This window comes from Trachinotus anak, unplaced genomic scaffold (genome assembly GCF_046630095.1).
Source record: "Trachinotus anak isolate AG129_WGS33_773 ecotype Australia unplaced genomic scaffold, CSIRO_AGI_Tana_v1 ptg000009l, whole genome shotgun sequence".
Taxonomy (NCBI): domain Eukaryota; kingdom Metazoa; phylum Chordata; class Actinopteri; order Carangiformes; family Carangidae; genus Trachinotus; species Trachinotus anak.
Genome location: NW_027273860.1, coordinates 14,571,437 through 14,590,883, shown reverse-complemented (window position 1 = coordinate 14,590,883; position 19,447 = coordinate 14,571,437).

The following is a 19,447-nucleotide window of genomic DNA, read 5'->3' as shown; positions in this document are numbered from 1 at the left end:
TGTATTGAGAGGCAGCTGCTCAAATGTTAGGGGAGGACATTAAATCTAAATAAACAAGTTGCACCAAATGTTTCATCAGCTGTCACAATGCGAAAGGAGGGTCACACAATGAGAGCAGAGACTTCCTCCTCTCCGTCTCCCTGTGTGCTCTGGGAGAGCCTGCCAAAGTTTGGACAAGTGTAACATTTTTTGTGGAGTGTTTGAAAAAGACAGTGCAGATGCAGATAATCAGCTCCTGGTTAGGTGCAGTAGGATTGACTAGTAATGCATCCTTTATTGCTGATAACAGACATGTACAGTGCAAAAAATAAAAATAAATAAATAAATACATTTTTCTTCTTCATCCATGGTTCCTGTGTGCCGCTCGACAGCACTTGACACTGCATGCCTGTGTGTGCTTGCCCACATAAAAGCATCCAACAAATGACATATGCCGTGATATGCGTGAGTTCCTCTTTTTGTTTCCTTGTGTCTTGTGCATTTCTGTGTAGATTCACGTGTGTGTGAATGTGTGTTACATTGTGTGTAGGGTAGAAGTCTGGCCTAGGCCTTTGTAATGAGCAGCCTGGGTTCTTTCTGGTTCAGCTGCTACTCTCCCTTATTTCACGCTGTGCTGCTCTCTAACTCCAGTGGCCCAGTGACTAGTCCTGCCTCTCGCCTTCTCTCTCTCCGTCCTCCGTGGGCTCTCTCATACCATCTCTCTTTCTTTTTCATTCTCCTAACTTACCTCACTCCCTCTCTTTCCTTTCATTTATTATTTTTTTAATACCTCCCAATCTTCTGTCTCCTTCCCTTTCCCCCTCGTTCCCGTTCCCCCCTCTCTCTGTGTTGTTGCACCTAAAAATCTCAAATGGGGAAAACTGCTGGCAGAGGGAGATGGAGAGCGGGAGAAAGAGGTAAAGGAGCATGCATGAATGGTCACTACTGCTCCATACCATTCATTCCAGTCAGCGAAGGGAACTGCCCTCCAACGCTCCAGCTCACATCCTTCTTTTCCTCCACACAGCCACCGCCTCCTCCTCCTCTACGGGCCTCTGTGGAGCAAAGGGGCCTGAGCTGCTTTCGTATGGAGTGGTTTTAACAAGACGTTTCTCCACACAGACACACACACTGCATGACCAATCCCTTCTTTCATCCCTATTCCTCTATTGCAATTTCAGGAATCTTTGCCAGATATTTTTTTTTTTTTATATCTTCCACTCTCTCTTTATATGTACTATTTGACTTTGCTCTTTTCATGTACATGGCCTTGTATATAAGCACAGCTAAAGCCATTCAGACTTACTGTAGCAGTAAACGTAGGGAAAAGAATGAGAAGGCTAAGTCCCTTGTATCCATCGAGTGCGTTTGCCCACTACAGATGCTGCCTCACTGTAGCCCTGCACGCACACACACACGCACACACACACACTCACACACACACTCAATATGTGTATTGAAAAGATGAAGACATAAACGTGGAGTATTATTAGAATAGCAATAAAAGAGAGGGGAAATGTGACTTCTTTTACCAGCTTTTGATGAGGGGGGAAGAAAGGATGTTCCACAAAGGGTCCAATAAAAGCAGGCTTCTCTGAGTGGAAGCAGAGCGACGTGTTTTTGAACTGCAGGGGAAGAAGGCTTCCAGGCCACTCTTTTGAATGGGTGGGAAACTGTCAGTTACTGAGGTAAAGGTGTGCTGTGGAATTTAAAGCTTTGAGAGTGACATTATGGGGGCAGCTTCTTACATTTGTAAAGTTTTTTTTTTTTTTTTTTTTTTTTTTTATTGGCCAAAGGTGATGAATCTGTTAAGAGCTCTAATAGTTGTTATTGGTGGTGCATGCTCACATTAATAGCCCCATTTGTCACATTTAGCACCAAACAACCTCAACAAAAGGAGTCCAAATTTCATTAAGTCTTATATTTTTGTAATATTTGTGAACTTTGTCGTATCTACTTTTCTTGTTAAAAAAAAAAAACAAAAACAAAAAACTATAGATGTCATGTAAATGTTAAATGTAAATATTAAATTTGAATCTAAATGTTAAAATTAAATCTAAATCCCAAACGTGTGTCAACTCAAACATAGTGTTTGAACAGATCTTGTTTGTCTGGGACATAGTTGTGTATTTTGGATGGAAAGTGGTTAAGTGTAACATTTCTCTGTTTTACTGCCACATGTCCTCTCTGTGTTCAAGTCCACCTTGAGAACACTTACGTTTTCTCTTCTGTCTGGACAGTGTCGGAGCCAGGAAGCCGGGTGGTGTCAGTCTACCTGTGTTGTTACTGCTGGGCCAGGTGTGGTGACCTCAGGTTGCTTCAGTGCATGACCTGGAGAAAAAGGTTCAGGAAGGAACACCTTTATATGTAAACACTGTCTCCTTTCTCGGTGTTCTTCCTCTCTGTACATGCCTCCTGAATGCTGCTTTGTATTTTGAAGGATACTCCTTGTTAGATACCCTCTGCCATGAGAAAAGTACCTCAGCAGCACTTTAGGTGATGATGCACTTGTGGCAAAACAGGCGTGATAATAAATTCAGAGACTGCAACGTCATGGCCGTAGTGTTGTTAACTCAGTGTATGTCCACGCTGGTTGCAACATGCATGTTGAAAGGCTGTTATTGTCCAGCAGTGACACAGCAGGCACATGGGCGCATGGCCTGAGGCAAGAGAGAAATAAGTGTAAATCCACTGGCAAAATATGTAACTAAAAAGGAACATCTTTCAACATAAAGCAACCTGTTGTAGTGTTATACATGCTGAAAGAAGACTATTTGATTTAGGAACCTAGTAGTTTTAATAAGTGCAAATACAGCAGAAGACCAGCTTCATGTCAAAACTCGGGTAAGTTACTCCCATGCCTACAGCCAGTTACTGACATTACAAAACCTTATACTGCCAACTACTGTTATCACCCTAGAGCTTATACATTTGACTGCAGATGAGTTTTTTCATTGACTTAATGTCACAAAGCATTTCATACCAAAATAAATGACTAAATAAACACTAATAACATATATGAATACTACAATAACCCTGGGCATAATACTAAACACCTCAAAGTCTCTACAACACTGTGGCCTTAAGGACAGAAACGCTGCAGGGATCCTGCATCGTTGTAACCGATTGTACGGGTGTGTGGACATACCTAAAAATTGTGAAGTATAGGATAAACTAAATTCATGCTCATAATGTGTTGACAAATGTCATGATAATAATTGGGTTCCATTGAGGTCCTGTTACTAGCCTTAGCTAAATAGGTAACTAACAGCTTATTGTCTTAGCGTTGCCAGGCTCTGATGTGCGGACAGCATCTAGATTTGTGCATCTTGCGCCCAGTGCGTTGCAAACTGTTTGTAGGCGTCTGGTGGTTTATAATATTTAGGCTCGTGCACAGTGAAGGTTAAGACCCAGTGCTTTCACTTTGTTACTTCAGCTGACTGACGAAATAAATTTGCATATAGAGCGCTGCAGGGATGACGTGTTATTATACACCAACCCGGAAGTTAGCATTACCCTGGTACCCTCGATAAAACACCTGTGGGATATTTCCACTGGCTATTGGATTATTGCAGTAAAAACAGGTCTGTGAATAAGTTCATGATACTTGCATGTCTTTTAGATGGATAATCTTCACAAACAACCACTTTTAGGATTCAGAAGTAAAAAGCTAATGTTAGGTAATGGACGAACCACACCATGGTTGCATGACTTTAATGTCACCTCCCCTAAGCTTTCAATTTGTAATTTGATGTACCACTTCTACAAAAGCCTTTGCTCTTTGAAAGTTAGTAATAGTTTGCAAGAGTGCGATTACAAACACAAGGCTGTAAAGGCAGATTGGTGAGGAGATTGGTTTGCTGTGATGATGATTAATGTCCCCAATAACCTCTGTCATCTCATTTAGCCACTTGTTAGCTAACTAGCTAACAAGTGTTAACTTCCTTTTTCAAGATACGTAAAAGCAAAAAAATAATAATAATAAAAAAATATGAGTGGGGCAGATTTAACATTTAGTAGATTTAGATTTTATATTTAAAAGGTGACATTTAATTTTTTATTAAAAAATGTGATTTATATTTAGGACTTAATAAACTCAAACTGCTGTAAATGTGACTAGGTGCTAAATGTGGTGAAATGGAGCTGTTAAGGTGAACATGCATCAGTTTACAAATACAAATGTCAGTGTGCTTTTATTTTTTGTTCCTGAGTGAAGTTAATATCTTAATTGCAAAAGTTTTGTCACTCCTTTGATTACAGACATTGTATAATCTCATAATATGAGTTCTTGTGCAAATGTGCGAATGTGTCAATCTCAAACATAAATAAGTTTAAACCCGGACTGAGAGGAATTTTTGAGTGGAATTGTTCACCAACATTTCGACAGTAATTTAGATATAATTTAATAGTGTCAGTTATAAACCAGCATTACTGTAAGTATGGTTTTTGTCTGTGCTTATTTCGCAGCATTATGTGTCAAATATCAGTTGCCTCAGTTGGGTGCAGAACTCTTCACACCTTGCTCCCTGTGACAGGGAACCTCAGAGAATGAATCAATTTACACCACACTATGGATATTAAGGCAGGTGATAAATATAATCGTCTCTGGCAATCACCTTCCAAAGTAGCTGTGTAACTGTTTTCAGTGGCGTGAAATCTTTTATCGAGCCATCGCTGGTTGACAGAAACAATTATCCAGAGACAAAGGTAAATGAAGAAAATTATGAAAAAAAAAAAAAAGAAAGAAATATTGGAGCCCCCTTGCACAGTTGTGCCTGCGGCGATCACCATGCCATGATTTCCCAAACTCTTGAGCCCAGCACCAGAATGGCATGGGCTGTGTATCACACAGTAACCCCCCCCCACTATTTCACTATGCCACTCCAACACACACATACGCACATTAACCACTCTATACATGTTTGATTTAATCACATTGTTGTGCTTGGGCAGTGGCAGCACATAATGGACTAATTTCTGCTGTGGAGGACTCCAAACCGAAACTTGTATATGTGTGAACGTGTGTGTGTGTGCATGGCGTAGGAGTGCGTTCTCAACAGGCTTCAAGCACAGAGGAACCTCGGTTCACGTACTTGACATACATTTTTATTGCAACAGGAAACACTTACGCCAAATGGTCCTGCGTTCAGAGGTGACTTGCGGTTTTGAAACTGTGCATTCCTTTCCGATGTGCGCCTGGGAGCCGAGAGAGAGAGAGAGAGAGAGAGACTATTAAATGAGCCCCCCACCCCCACACTTCTTCACCCCCACCTCCTTCACCGGTCCCCTGCATAGCATTTCCTGTTAGCGCGGCAACCGGACAATCTTTATTTACCCAGCTCATTTCCCTAAATGAATACCCCTCTCCCACATCTATGGCATGGGATCTTGTTTTGTGAACCTAATAAAAGTTTGGTAAATGCTCCACAATTTATTCCACTGGCAACAGCTGAGACTAGAGTGTTGGGCGAGGTGGTGCTGGCTGGGTCCTGTTTTTTTTTTTTTTTTTTAGTGCTGTAGTTATCAGCGGGGAGGATGTACAACAAATACACACTTCTTCCAAGAACACTGAAGTATTTCACAGATCGGTCAAGTACCAAAATGAGCAGCTCCTCGGCAGTTTATCGTGGGAGGATTTCTGTTATTGCTTATGTCTTTGAGTATTGAAACAATATGAGCTTTCCATTGGTCCAGTGTTTTATGTTTAGTGGTGAGAGACAAACACACGATTGTAGTAGTCATTGTTACATGAATAGTTCTAGAGAACTAAGTTACAGTGAAGTTATTACACATCTCTGGTGATCCTGAGAACTCCCCTAAAACTTCCTGGATCACACTTTGAAACCCAATAAAATTACTGTCATAGAAATAGAAAGCACTCAGAAAGTGCATATCTCTGCCAACACTGCACAATCAACTGAATTTTACTTTTTCTTTTCCTGTAATCTGCAAACCTGAGATACACAGCTATAATTGTAACAAACAAACATGCAGATGGGACCGAAAACATAGCTTCCTTGTTTTGGATGAATACATTGAACAGTATGTAGTTTTTATGTATTACCTTAACTTCTACATTTGCTAATAACCTGTTTTTTTTTTTCAAATTTTTACTTGCGGACTGAAACTATGTTAATCCCAACACATACTTCAGTTACATTATTTGCTCAGTAAATCTGTTGTCGCAGCCTCCACTCAAATGTGTTGAAACTGTTACATCCTTTTTAAGAGTGTACCACTGGGTATCGCCTTAACTCATCAGAAATCTAATTTCTCTCTGGGCAAAGCATTTAAATGCCCAATAATTGATAAGTGCAGCTTAGACTGTGTGTGTGTGGTTCGCTCTTCAACTGGATTGAGATAAGAAACTTTGGTGAGTGTTTTTTTTTTTTTTTTCTATTCTGTTGGGGGGCAGCGATAACTCCCCAGCTCTTCATTCGCTGCTTATTTGGCATCATTATGTGTAATCGGCCTAATAGAATTTGTCAGGGGTAATATTCAGAGGTTTGGTGTGATGAATCTGCTTTCTCCCTTTTGTAGAGGTTGCAGAATGATATCCATTGCAGATGAATCTTTGGAGTAAATAGAGGGTTTCATGTTGCAAAATGAGAGTATTGATGGCCATCCCATGCCCTGTAGCCAGAATTGAGAAAAGAGGAATGATGAGAGAAAGAGAAAGAGCAAAAGAAAAAGAGAGAGAGGAATTGGGATAAGCAGTATAGTATATCCAGGAAAAATACTACTGCTATTGCTAAGCCAGGAATAATGACTTTATTGAATTTGACTATGGTGCATTACAGTCCTGCATTCTTGAATGATTGACTTCTCCCTTTTAATGTTTTCTTTTCTCCGTCTTATTTTCTGTTCCCCTCTAAGACATTCATCTTTGGACACACAGAGACATAAAAATAATGTTTCTCACAGGCGATCAGCCGTTGACCTTGGGGGGGATTTTGCCATGCTTCAGTTCCAACAGAAATTGTACTCCACTAATTGTGTATAAAATGTACTTTGAACTCAGTGGGGAACTTTAACTTGATTTTTGCCCACAACTGATGCCCCTGAACTCTGCTTTTACTGTATGTGTCAGTGCTTTGAATATACTTAGCAGTTCTGTTTCATGTCCCTGTCACAAGTACAGTTGCTCATCAAAATCCAGCTCTGTTGTCGTCTCCAAAGGCGATGCCTCTGCTTGAAAGACGGAGCACTATATTCACTTTTGGATGCCACTTTTTTTTTTTTTTTTTGGTGATTGAAATTATGTGCACATACAGAAACGCACTCACAAACATCAGCGCCCATGCCCCATCACGTATACACACATGCATAAAAGCACAATATAATGCCACGCATCTGACACACTGGCTCGGTCCCCTGACACACACACACACACACACACACACACACGTTCACTCACACCCAGTCAGAGTCCCTAAACTGTGACATCCAGGACCGTGCTATAATTACAAGGCAGATGAGCACATGGCGACAAAGTGGTCTCGAGAGGGGAGCGGAGCGGAGCAGAGCGACAGAGGTAATGATATCTGGAACAAAGAGACAAACCGGAGTGAAACAGGTTCAGGAGTCAGCTACAGGGCCGCGCGACACCACAGGCATGACCTTGGAGAACTTTCTGGAACGCTTGAGACCGTCTTCTCTGGCTCTCCTGTGCAGCGTGCACGTGCTCATGTTTATGTGCAAGTGTGCACTGGTGAGCTTGCACGTGTGCTCGCTAGCGTGCATGTGTGTGTAGTTGTGTGTGAGCATGTTGCTTTCAAAGGCAGACGTGTCCTCGGGGGAGGAAAACCCTAGAAATTGGTTATTGTATCACTGAGGCTATTTACCTATTTTGGGGATTAACATATTTAATTCCCCTTCTTAATCCCGTTGGAATTAATGCCCTCACATTTCCAATTATCTGACTAAGTGTAACGCAGAGGGAGTCAGGGCTTCTTCTCTTGCCTGTAACTGGGTTTAGCATGCAGGTGGCAGAGCTGGAGCTACAGTGTATGGTGTCTTCAAAGACAACTTGTTTACGCAATGGTTTAATGGACTTAACAGACTGACTAACTTTGTCTTCTGATATTTTTCAAAAATCCCAACTTTATTTAACCTAGCGATAATGAGAATGACAAATAATTTATTGTTTATAACGCTCTATAACGTGAGACACATATAGTTGCTGCTGTGGTCCAGAAAACAGTTTGCTGTTTGATGGGGCTTCATGCCTTTATGTCTCCAGCAGAAACTGCTCTAGAAATTTAAGAGTGTTTGAAAAATCCTGGCCTTCATGATCATCTTCCTCACTTTGTTTTAGGTAAATTAATATAACTACTAACAGCAGTTCTGAGGCTTGTAATTTACAGAACAATTGGGTGTTTAAGTTTTAATGTTATAAAAAGGTCAGTGACGAAGACATTTTTTTGAGATGTACCAGAGTAGTTCAATCAGAGATCAATTCCATTAATCCACAAGAATTTACAATTAGAGTATGACGTATAGTGAAGACTGGTGACTTGATCATTTTTCCCCCGTCTGTGTGAATATCTGGCTTAAACCTAAATCAAGGGTTTCAAGCTAAAATGAGATCGGCACCCACTGAAGGGAATTATAAATACTCCTGCAAAATGACTGCAGACATGAAACTAAGAATTAAAATGTAAGTACCCATCTGTGAATCAAAAGCTGCTAATATCGAGGACACGTCGTCTCTTCACTTCATCCTGTTTTCAGCCCGCAACATTTCCTTTACCTTTTATTCCAAAGTGAAGTTTTAGTCAGATCCCCCTGGAGTTGCTGGCTCTGCAAGCTGGGCTGAGTTACTCACAAACGCACAGTCTTACACTATATCTACACAGCAAACATGAATACAGACCAGAATATCTAGACATCATATTCGTGCATGTATAGAGAAAGGCACACATGCAGACAGCACATCAGCACACACACACACACACACACACTACACCGTCTCTGTGGATGGAATGACATGGTCAGTCTGCTTAGTGTCCATCCCCAGACTGGCTAGAAAACAGAGGAAGTGTGGCTTTTAGCCGCCTGTGCTTTAAAAGCCCATGACTCTGTCTGTCTGACTGATGTTTCAGACATTCATTTGCAGAAAAAAAAAAAAATCCTCATAAATCACAGCTTATAACTCAGAAGAAAAACAGCATGGAAAGGATTACAGGACTGTTGTCTGTGCATGTACAAGCACGAGCAGTATATATGTATTGAAGCTGATGTGTGTGCTGTTCCTTAACACATGTAATTGCCCAAATGCTGCCGCCCAGATTCACATTATCTTGAAATGAGCAGGAGATACATAAAGCACTTCCTAAATGTACAGTATGGTATGTGCTGCTTTCTATATATCACAGCCACAGATGAGTGCATTCTTCATTAATCCAATAATTACTCAAAGGCTTTGTGACCCGATATGGTTTTTTTTTTACACTCCCCAACATTCACCGTAATTGCAATGTGCCAGTTCCCGCATGCCGAGTGAACCCGGACAGTATTTAGGATCCATTTGGCTTAAAATATCCCAAGTGAAAAAAAAAATGTCAAGCTTGATCCAAAACATGCTCATGTCGTCTTCAAGGGATTTTTTTTTTTTTTTTTGCATCTGAAAATCTTGAAAGCAAGGAAAATTTACAGACTCTTTGTCTCAGCCAATATCAAAAGGCCATTCAGTGCCATAGCTGTTACCCATAAGCCCTCTATTGTGGATGAAGACACTCACTGTCACAAGACTCCAGTCCACTGGCACCATCTACAGAACCACGATCCTGCTCACAGACCATTAATGAATGCATCAGATTCATGGATGTAACATAAAATGCCATGACATACCAACTCATGGCATGTTGGCGTGACTCTCATGTGCCTGAATGTGTGTGAGTTGTGTGTGATCAAGAAGAAAAGGGGACTTGAATTGTTATTGTGCTGTATTTCACAAAACTTACAGGACAACAACTGATTAAATCTCAAATTCACTTCCACTGACTCTTAAAATTTCTCTGCCTTTGGCCATAAAACTGTACATATCCAACCTATGACTAACACTGTGGCATAGAACAAGTGCAAAACATAGTCTGCTATTGCGACTGCTGTTGTTTAATTCATTTAAAATTGCACATGAGGTCATGTAAGGTTTTATAAACAGCTATGCAAGCCTCACCACCATCACATACATTCAGACAGGAAGAGAAGCAGGATCCGCGCTCTTGGCAGTTGGAGGGTAATAATCATCTGAGATTTACCTTTCCAGTGCATTGGAAAGGTCAGGAACATCATGCATTGTAATGCATGATATTATGTAAGAGAACAGTTCGAGGCGAATGGTACACAGACTAGTAAGATATCGAAATATCGTGAAAAAAGAAAAGAGGTCAGGGCATTAGCTGACGGCGGTAAGTGATTTACTGAATGTATAAAAAAAAAACAAAAAAAAAACAAAAATAACCCTCACAGTTTACACTGTGTCCACTTATGCCTAAAATAAATGTTAGAAATGTGTTAATCCAGGAGAGAATAAGGATTTTTGGACTTTTGCTTGTCCTTGAACTCCTAATTTTTATTATAAGAATGTGCAATGTAATATCTAAATACATACATATAAATTTTTGGATTAAGTAAAAATTAAGGAAAAAAAATCATTAAATTAAATATACCATTTTAAACCCCAAGAGCTGTCTAATTTTGCAATAACTCTTGATTCAGGCAAGAAGGAAGAGAATGAACCACATTATTTACAAGGAGACACACAGCCAAGTCAATCTTGACAAATTCTCCTGCCTCCCCTCCATATAAAGATCTCTTTATCTGCCCTCTGGAGTGACAAGGCCAATCCAACATCTCTCCTCTCCATCAGCACTTGTTGTACTACTTCAATCCATTCCTGAAAAAGAAAAGCCCCAGTCTTTCATTCGACAAGTTTGGGTCTTCCTCCTCCTCCTCTTCCCCTTCCCATACTCCATTTGGTGGTGACAATCCAGTCATTATACCATCTTCATCCTGTCTGCAAACCCCCCTACCTCACCCCACACTTCTGCGCTGCCCTCTGTCCTCTCCTATCACCCCTCCCCTTTCGCTCAGCTACTATGAGCTATATTACTTTGACCCCAGCCCATCAATCTGCTTCAATTGGATAATGATCTGTAATCACGTTCTTTCAGGGGAGTCTATAAAACGAGCTGGGGCCTCAGCACCCCTCCTGAGAGGGCTCCTTCTGTTCCCTCACCCAGCCACACATTTGATCCAGACGCTTCTCCTTTCAGCTTTCAGGCCCCCACTAAATACCCTCGCACATGGGCAGCCGCTGCAGCCGGCGGTGGGCCTTGTAAAGGGAGTGGAGGAAGGTGGGGGGATTGACGGTTCCGCTGTTGATTTTTCATGGCCCCCGCTCTCCAATGGAAAGAGGCTAAGAGGGACACGCAAGGAGGGAGCAGGGACATGGGAGGAGAAGAAGGAAGGAGAAGGGGTGTTTAATTCCAGGCTCAGCTCCCACCAAGACGGGGGGCCCCCCTCGCCCCTCATATTAAAGCTGACCCTCCATTAGGTTGTTTTGTACGACAGGCTTGTAATCGATAAAGCCTTATAACTGAACAGGAGGAATGGCGAAGGGTGGGGCTAGACGGCGTTATGGTGAGTGTGGGGGCAGTGGACGTCATGGGTGTCAAGGAAAGAGTAGGAGGAGAAGGAGGAGAAGGATAAAGAGAGAGATTAGGATAAGGTTGATGGACAGGGAGAAAGAGGCAATGAATGAATAAGTTAATGAATGAAGTGGAGTGGAAGGCAAATGAAGCCATGAGCTTTGCCTCCTCCCTCTGTGTCTTAGGCTCTTTCTTCAGCTAAATTGGGTTTCGGGACAAAAATAATCCCAACATGAGAAAAAAAAAAAAGAAAAAAAGATGAAAATCTTGCAGATAAAAATCAACAGAGAAAACACTGGCTAAGAATCATCTAGTACCAAATTCCACTTGCTATTTTTTTTTCCACCAACTTTCCTCTTCAGTTTGTTTGGAGAGGGAAATGACTTAATGTGTGTTACTGTATGAGATCTTAAGTGGAGTTATCACATGTGGAGATAAGATCTGAAGGGGGGGAGAGTGAACACAAGGGGCTGTTTTCACAGCATATTGCACATTTCCAAGTCAAAACTGACCCGGCGAGCCACCTCAGTTAACAGTTATCAATTGTTCGGCGGAGCTTCCATTGTGGCCGGTGGCGGCAAGCTGCGTCTCCCTCCATGTAAAACACACATGCACATTCTGAGCACAGTTCAGGAGGCAAGTGGAGCAGCTTGACCGCAATTTAAAACGGCATCAGTTCAGCAGGGGCTTTTGTGTAATCTCTTCTGTGCTCTTGAATATACATAAAAAGGCTGTGGAGTTTGAAGGGCCATATAATAAATTGATGAATGAAGTATTTTCTCTCCCTCTTCCTCACTCTCGCTCTCTCTGTCTATAAAGTGAGGGGCCCGTCTTGTATATCATTATTCCTTCCACCCATTATTTTGGAAGTTTAGGGCTCTTACATGTGGAGCATATGCCTATTGAAAGGGTGGCACCATGCAAGGCAGGCACAGATGGAGTCACCCTCCCCATCAATGGGCGGACAATGGAAAATGGAAATCAAAGTTAAAGGGGTGCATCCAGCCCCATTTAGCCAGCACAAAAGGTGCTTGTAGGAGGCAGGGCATGTGGGATGAATGGAGTGGAAGGGAGGGAGGGACAGGGTGGAGGAACATGTCCCAGGCCACAAGAGTCCATCCTCAGCTGGCCTCTCCATCACCGAGGTGATAGAGACATGCTGACACTGCGCTAGACACCCCAGCCTTGTTACTTTTAACTCCCCGCCGCACTGGTTGATGAACTGCGCTGAGTGATAATTGAATTCTTGTATTTGTTTTTAATGCCTGGGCTTAAAGCGCAGTTTCTCACCTAAAATTGCATCTAACACTTTATAACATTAAGTAAAAATGTAACAAAAAGCGCCTCAGCTGGCCTTTCTCCATTTTCTTAAAGACAGAGACGTGCTGATGTGGCGCCAGAAGGCCGTGAATCCGTTTAATCTCAGATAAGGCCCACATGATGGTGCTGATTCATTGTCCCTTTTTTAATGTGAGATTGTTATTCTTGCTTAAACTTGTCACAAAATATGTAATAATTATTTCACATCCTTATGCTAAAAACTAAGTAAAATCATTCCTGAAATGTTCAACACCATGTACTGAAACTATTACTGTTACTTAACTGGTGTTAACACAGATGTCTTTGTTTGTTTATCTTCTAGTATGATACACAATATTCACAATGGCCTAATAGTAAATAAAAGCATTAATAGAGGAAGTGGAATAAACCCGTTGAGGAAGTGGAGAGCAGTCCATCCTGTTGTTGTGGTGGATGCTTGCTTTGAACGCAGCTCTGATGTGACCTATAAAACAGTATGTGTTGTTTTAAGAGACAGTGATTTCACTCTCATTAAAGATAACTACACTCTACTGTACATGAGTGTACGACACCTCTGTGTTTAATGGTGCAGTCATTGTATCCTCTCCTGGGATGTGTGCTCATTTTCAAAACTCATCCATAAAAAGAAGCAAGTGAATCTCTTTCACCAAAGTTACTTCATTATTATTTAGTAAAATTCTTCTATCTATCATTAGTTATTTGTTTTTAATTTGCTAAGCTTGAATTACACAGAATTATCTGTGTGAAAACAATGGAGTCACTGTATCAATATGGAGTAATGATGACTTGTTCTCTAAGTCCTTTTTGGATGAGCTGGAAACAAAAGTACTCATTCTGCTACACTATGTCGCACTGACAGCATTTATAGAAGATAATATACCACATGCTGTATGAAAAATACTAAATCGCTTCCATATTAGACAAATGAGTGCAGTCATCAAGATTTTACAAAACAAATCTATGTGTATCATTTAAAAATATCCGTATTTTAGGAGCTATTGTAACAATTTGCTGTGAGTCAGGGAGATATTTTGATGTAACTTTCAAATTTTCCCCCTTTGATAATGGAATTCCTCATGTATTGGGTCTAAATGACAATAATCATTCATTTGGTCTTTTTGTTACATGCAGTGCTGCTGACAGTGGGGTGCTGGTGTCTGGGGAGGCTGAAAGATGGCAGGCCAAATGAACCTTGGTCTGACCTCTGACCTCCTGCCCCGACAACATCACCAGCTGAGGGCTGCCACAGAGGGTCTGCTTGTGTGGTATGACACAGACACACACATCGCAGTTGCCCTGCCCCACAAGTTGCCTGCTTATTTTTAAATTTTCATTATTAGAGAACAAACCTGAAAAAGATTTCATATTCAAAATAGATTAATGTCTCCCTCAAACTTTCCTTTGATATCTTTCCAAGTACTGAACAGATCTGACCATGGCTTTGCCTGTAAGCTGGTTTTTGTATCCAGCTGTACTGCAATTCTGTCCATTTGGAGAAAATTCACCTCAGATGCCCTTCTGTTTTCTCTCTGTAGTGCAGTGTATTTGCTTGTCAAGGGGGCACGACATGGTTGCTGATGCGTAATACCCTCTGACATAGTTGTGCTGTCAATCTACAATATCTCTAATGCATGAATAACTCATGACTCCAGCTGTGATATCTGCTGTCTATGCCTCAAATGAGATATTTGTCTCCATTGTATGTCTCTTTTGTATCTATTTACAACTGAATATATCATATATCATATATACCATACCAATAAAAACAGAACATGACTTAATATTATACTCTGCTGTAAATGAAATGCCAAATATTTACATGTTGTATGTGAACTGCAGTCCAAAGAGTTGTAACCACTAAAAAGTAAAATATTAGTAGTTAAACCTGATAAATTTACAAAATATGTGGACATTACAATATACAAATATTTCCAATCTTTAATATATATGTTTCAGTTTTTCCATGCAGTTGAATTAAAAATCCTTTTTTGCTATTAATGTAGCATTTCTGCATAATATAAGAGAATTTTGATGAATACAACAACTTAACAATGCTTATTAATGATTATTACAAACAATTTACAGTAATGATCAATGATACAGTTTGGCATTAAATTTTACATGAACTTAAAAATACTATTCACACTTTATTGACTGTCTTCTCACATATATAAATGGAACATTAATTTACCTCAAGGACAAGGACTATTTCACATGTGCAAGTACCACATCTTGTGATCTTTATGAGCCAACTAGCTATAGCTTGCAATACAACAAACACACTCCATGGCTCTGCAGGACTGGTTCCCCTCTCATTATATTTTCCATGCTTTAAGCTTCTCTCTGGCTGACACATGACTGATATACAGTGTGCAACATACAAATGAGGCCCCAGCTGAGGTGAAGCTACCTGAAAGAGTGTCCTTCTTTTACCTGACTTCATCTTCCCCCAGCCAGCATTCACTTTCCTACAGAATATGCATCCAATTATAATAACTGAGTTCCGTGAAGTGACTGTGCACAGAACATCCAGAGTGACCTTAAAATTGTATATTGTGTTTGCACATGTATCTGTGTGAGTGCACGTGTATCTTCCACCTCATTGATCACCACAGACCTTTCCAGAGCTCAAATAACCATCCACTGCAAACCGCTAGACTTTACCCCGGCGTGGACAGCATGAAGTATCAGCTTTGGCTGTTAAGCGGTCAGCATGTGATTAGTTTAATAGCCTGACAATGATTGCTAAAGAGCCGGGTACATAATGAGACATTGCTTCGTATTATGTTGGGCCTTATTTAGTAAAAGCTACAGATGTAGCCATTAGTAGTAGAAGTCAAACTACTTTACTCGCTTTTTGCACCACTTATTATTCAAGAGGAATTACGTCAAAATTTTGGATTTAATTCTCTCCATATGGCGACATGTTCATATGGAGACATATTTTAGGAATTTTCTTGATTTCTTTTGGCATTAATTCAGAGATTTATATCTGTTCTTTATTCCTTTAAATATTATACTGAATCCAATCTAGAAAGAAAACATTCAACTGCAATTGGAAAACTGGGCATTCACGTAATATTTATTTATTCATTTATTTGTACAAGAGATTTGACAAAAATCATCATATTTGAGTTGTGAAAACATGCAGTGCAATACAGAAAGAAGAACACACAGCCACATACTCACAACATGCCAGAACTGTACATGGCAGGCTTCTGCAATAATTGGCTAATTGATCCAGCTTGTAGTGGGTCCAGCCCACCTCCTCTCAATGACTTATCCAATCAATCCAAGCTGTCATCTGAAATGACATGTCCCGTAACAAATTACGGCTAATGAAATAACCATCAGAATGTCATTACATGGGCGGGCCACAGCATTACTGCCCAGCATGGCTCTATATGTGCATGTGTGTGTGAAAGAGAGAAAGCGGTTAGGTGACTGTTGGTCCTGCTGATATTATCCTGCGTGCTATTTAGCACCTGACTCACCCGACGGGCCTGTTGAAGGAGCTGTGTCACCTGTGGACAGACTATCGTTGCCGTTTGACAAAAAGATGGTAATAAGCTCTTTTTACTGGTAAAAAAAGCCAGGCCTTCAACGGCTCCATAATTTTGTTCCAAAAAAATTGGATCCTTGTCTCCTGGAACTAGCTCACTCTCATTACCAGACCAAAAATCTCATTTAGCTTCCTCGGTCTCATGTACCGTCGATGTCCCTCTGACAAGAGACCACAATGGCAGCCCGCGCTCTCCACATGAATCCAGCCATTCTCTATGCATTCTGCAGCCAAATCTATCGCTTTTCTCCCATAGCCTCCCTCTTCCATCTCCTCCTCCACCACCTCTTCTACCATTCCAGAGCTGACAGCAGATGGTGTTTTAATAAAGTCCAGTAGGAATAGGACTGTGAGTAAACAATGCAGCACATGCCAACTCAGTAATTGCTGGGCACTATTACAACCCCTGTGTCTGGCAAGGGAGGGAAGGATGAGAGGCATAGAAGATAAAAATGAGAGGATGAGTTAGACACACACAGAGAGAGGACAACTCATGAATGAGAAAATAAGAAAACAAGGCACAACCAGAGAAGGAAAAAGGCAGAGATGCAGGGGGAAGAGGGGGTATGGTCGGGAAGCATACACACATACACACCTAGCAGCTGGAGTCAGAAAAGCGCAGCTGGTGAAGGTGCAGGGAGGCCACAGGGAGGAGGGGGCTGAGCAGAGCTGGGATGGGCTGGTCTAGGCTGTGCTGGGCTGGTATAGGCCAGCGGGTGCAGTGCTGGGCCTACAGCCTCCAGGCTATGGGCTCCAAGCCCAGTCTCTGAGTCCCAGGCCCTGCTCTGTGGTCTCCACTGCTGACACAAGGCCAGTGCAGTCCCCTGTCAAACCCCCAGTCAATGGTCAGACACATTCTGGAGGAGGTGGACTCAAGCAAAACCAAAGTTAAAGCTCCCGCTCCATGCAGCCTGATGACTGCAATAATACTTGTAATTGTAAGCTCAAACTGAGAGCACCTGCTAAATTCATACTTTGCTTTATACCAATGTAGGGCAGATACACTCAAAACCTACATACAAGGCCCTTTTTGCACAAATATGAATCTCTACACACATGCACTTTATCATTTTATCCCTTTTTCATTGAGCCTTGAGGTCCAAATCTGAGAGAGAGAGCTTTCTCATGATGCACCATTAGGCCTACTGCGTCCAGGGGTGTAAGTCAGAAACCATCTCTCTACAAGTCTCATAGGTATCTTTTGTCATACAAGTGTCTGGCTCAGGTATTCTAAAATAAAATATGTTAAGTGATAAATAAAATCTAAACAAAATAATAAAATCCACACACACACACACACACACACACACACACAAAAGGTACTATATGGTAATAATGTAATCGCGTTTTGCTTTTACCTGGGTAAAACCTGATGAAGCACCTCCCTCAGCTATATAGTTAGCGGCTCTCATCAAAGACAATTAAAGAAAATGACTTTTATTTTAAAGCCGAGGTTAAATGACCAGTCTCCTTAACCTTGAAGTTCTCTGTCCGCATGAATATTGAATGATTCTTAACCTTCTGTTCTAATGCTAATTGAAGCAGAGGGGGGATATTACATATTTGTAATTAGGGGCTGTTGGATAGGGCTTAAGCTCTGAGCCTCATTAGCTTAATCATGAGGACTCTATCAATTATGCAGGTGGAGGTATGGTGGTGATTTGAGAAAAATTCTGTTCTGTGGAAAACTTTATTCCCCCTGGAGTAATTATAATGACAAACTTCTCTTGGACCTTGTCATTAATTCCAATCCCAGTGATTGGAAAAAGGGCACCTTCTCCCGAGTATGTAAATATATATAGAGATGTAGATGTAGATGCATTGACACCAGAATTGCTGCATCTTCTACTGATGGATAATGCCAGGCAAGGCCAAGTTGTATGAAGCTAATCCATATGGAAGCTAACACAAACACGGTGCCTGAGGACATCTCCCAAATACAACATCAAACGGCCTCCTGACAGGTTTGCTGATGAGCACAAACAAGGCTTCGTGTCAAAACACAACTTCTCCCCTCTGACATCTTGAACTTCTGTCCAACCAAGTCTTCTCACATACTTTCAGGTCTTGAAAATTTGCCTTTTTCCCCTCAAGGCATGCAAGCAGAAAGACAGAAAGAGTGAAAGACAGAGAACCCGGCAGCTCAGTAGGAGTGAAATATGAGCTACATCTCCTCACTCACTCCTGCAACAAGATGTCTTCACCATAAGGACAGTCCCCACGGACCGGCCATATTTATCTGAGCACCAAGTGATCATACACAACCACACAGAACTCCTATCCTGCACTCCAAACTTCTGTCAGGCCTTACCTCAGACATCTTCCTTACATTCGGCTTGCCAGCAGGTTTGGGTTCACACCATTAATCTTGGGCAGGAAAGCGGGAGAGTAGATGGCGGAGGGGAATTGGTAGGAGGTGGAAGAGGTGGGTAAAGTGGGTCAGAGGACTCAGACCGAAGCGAAGGCAGCTGCCCCTTCAGCACTTTGGTCTTCCTCCGCAATCCTCCACATCGCCCTCGCTCCCTCTCAGAGGTGTGGAGGTGACAGTTGGTGAGGGACCTTTGAGAGGCCTGCAGATTGGCTCTGGCTCTACTGTACCAACCAGGTCCTGTATGCAAAAATGTTTCTAAGAGCAGGAACAACAATTTGGAGCAGTCTCCAAATCTCCTTTGCTCAGATCACGTGAACTCATGAGGTTGAGATAGTCTCAGATGTAGACTGCCATTCTAGCATATGTCACGCTTACTTACTGACATACTTGCACCTTTTTTGGTTCCAACACCAAACCAATTGGTGCTCGTCTCTTCTGCCCTGACCGACCCTCACGTTAAGACTGGGCACATGTGTGAATGAAAATCCAGCTAGTCAAAAAACGCTTTGACTGACATGTCAAATACAGGTACCCAACTTGAAACCCTGTGCAAACGTTTTG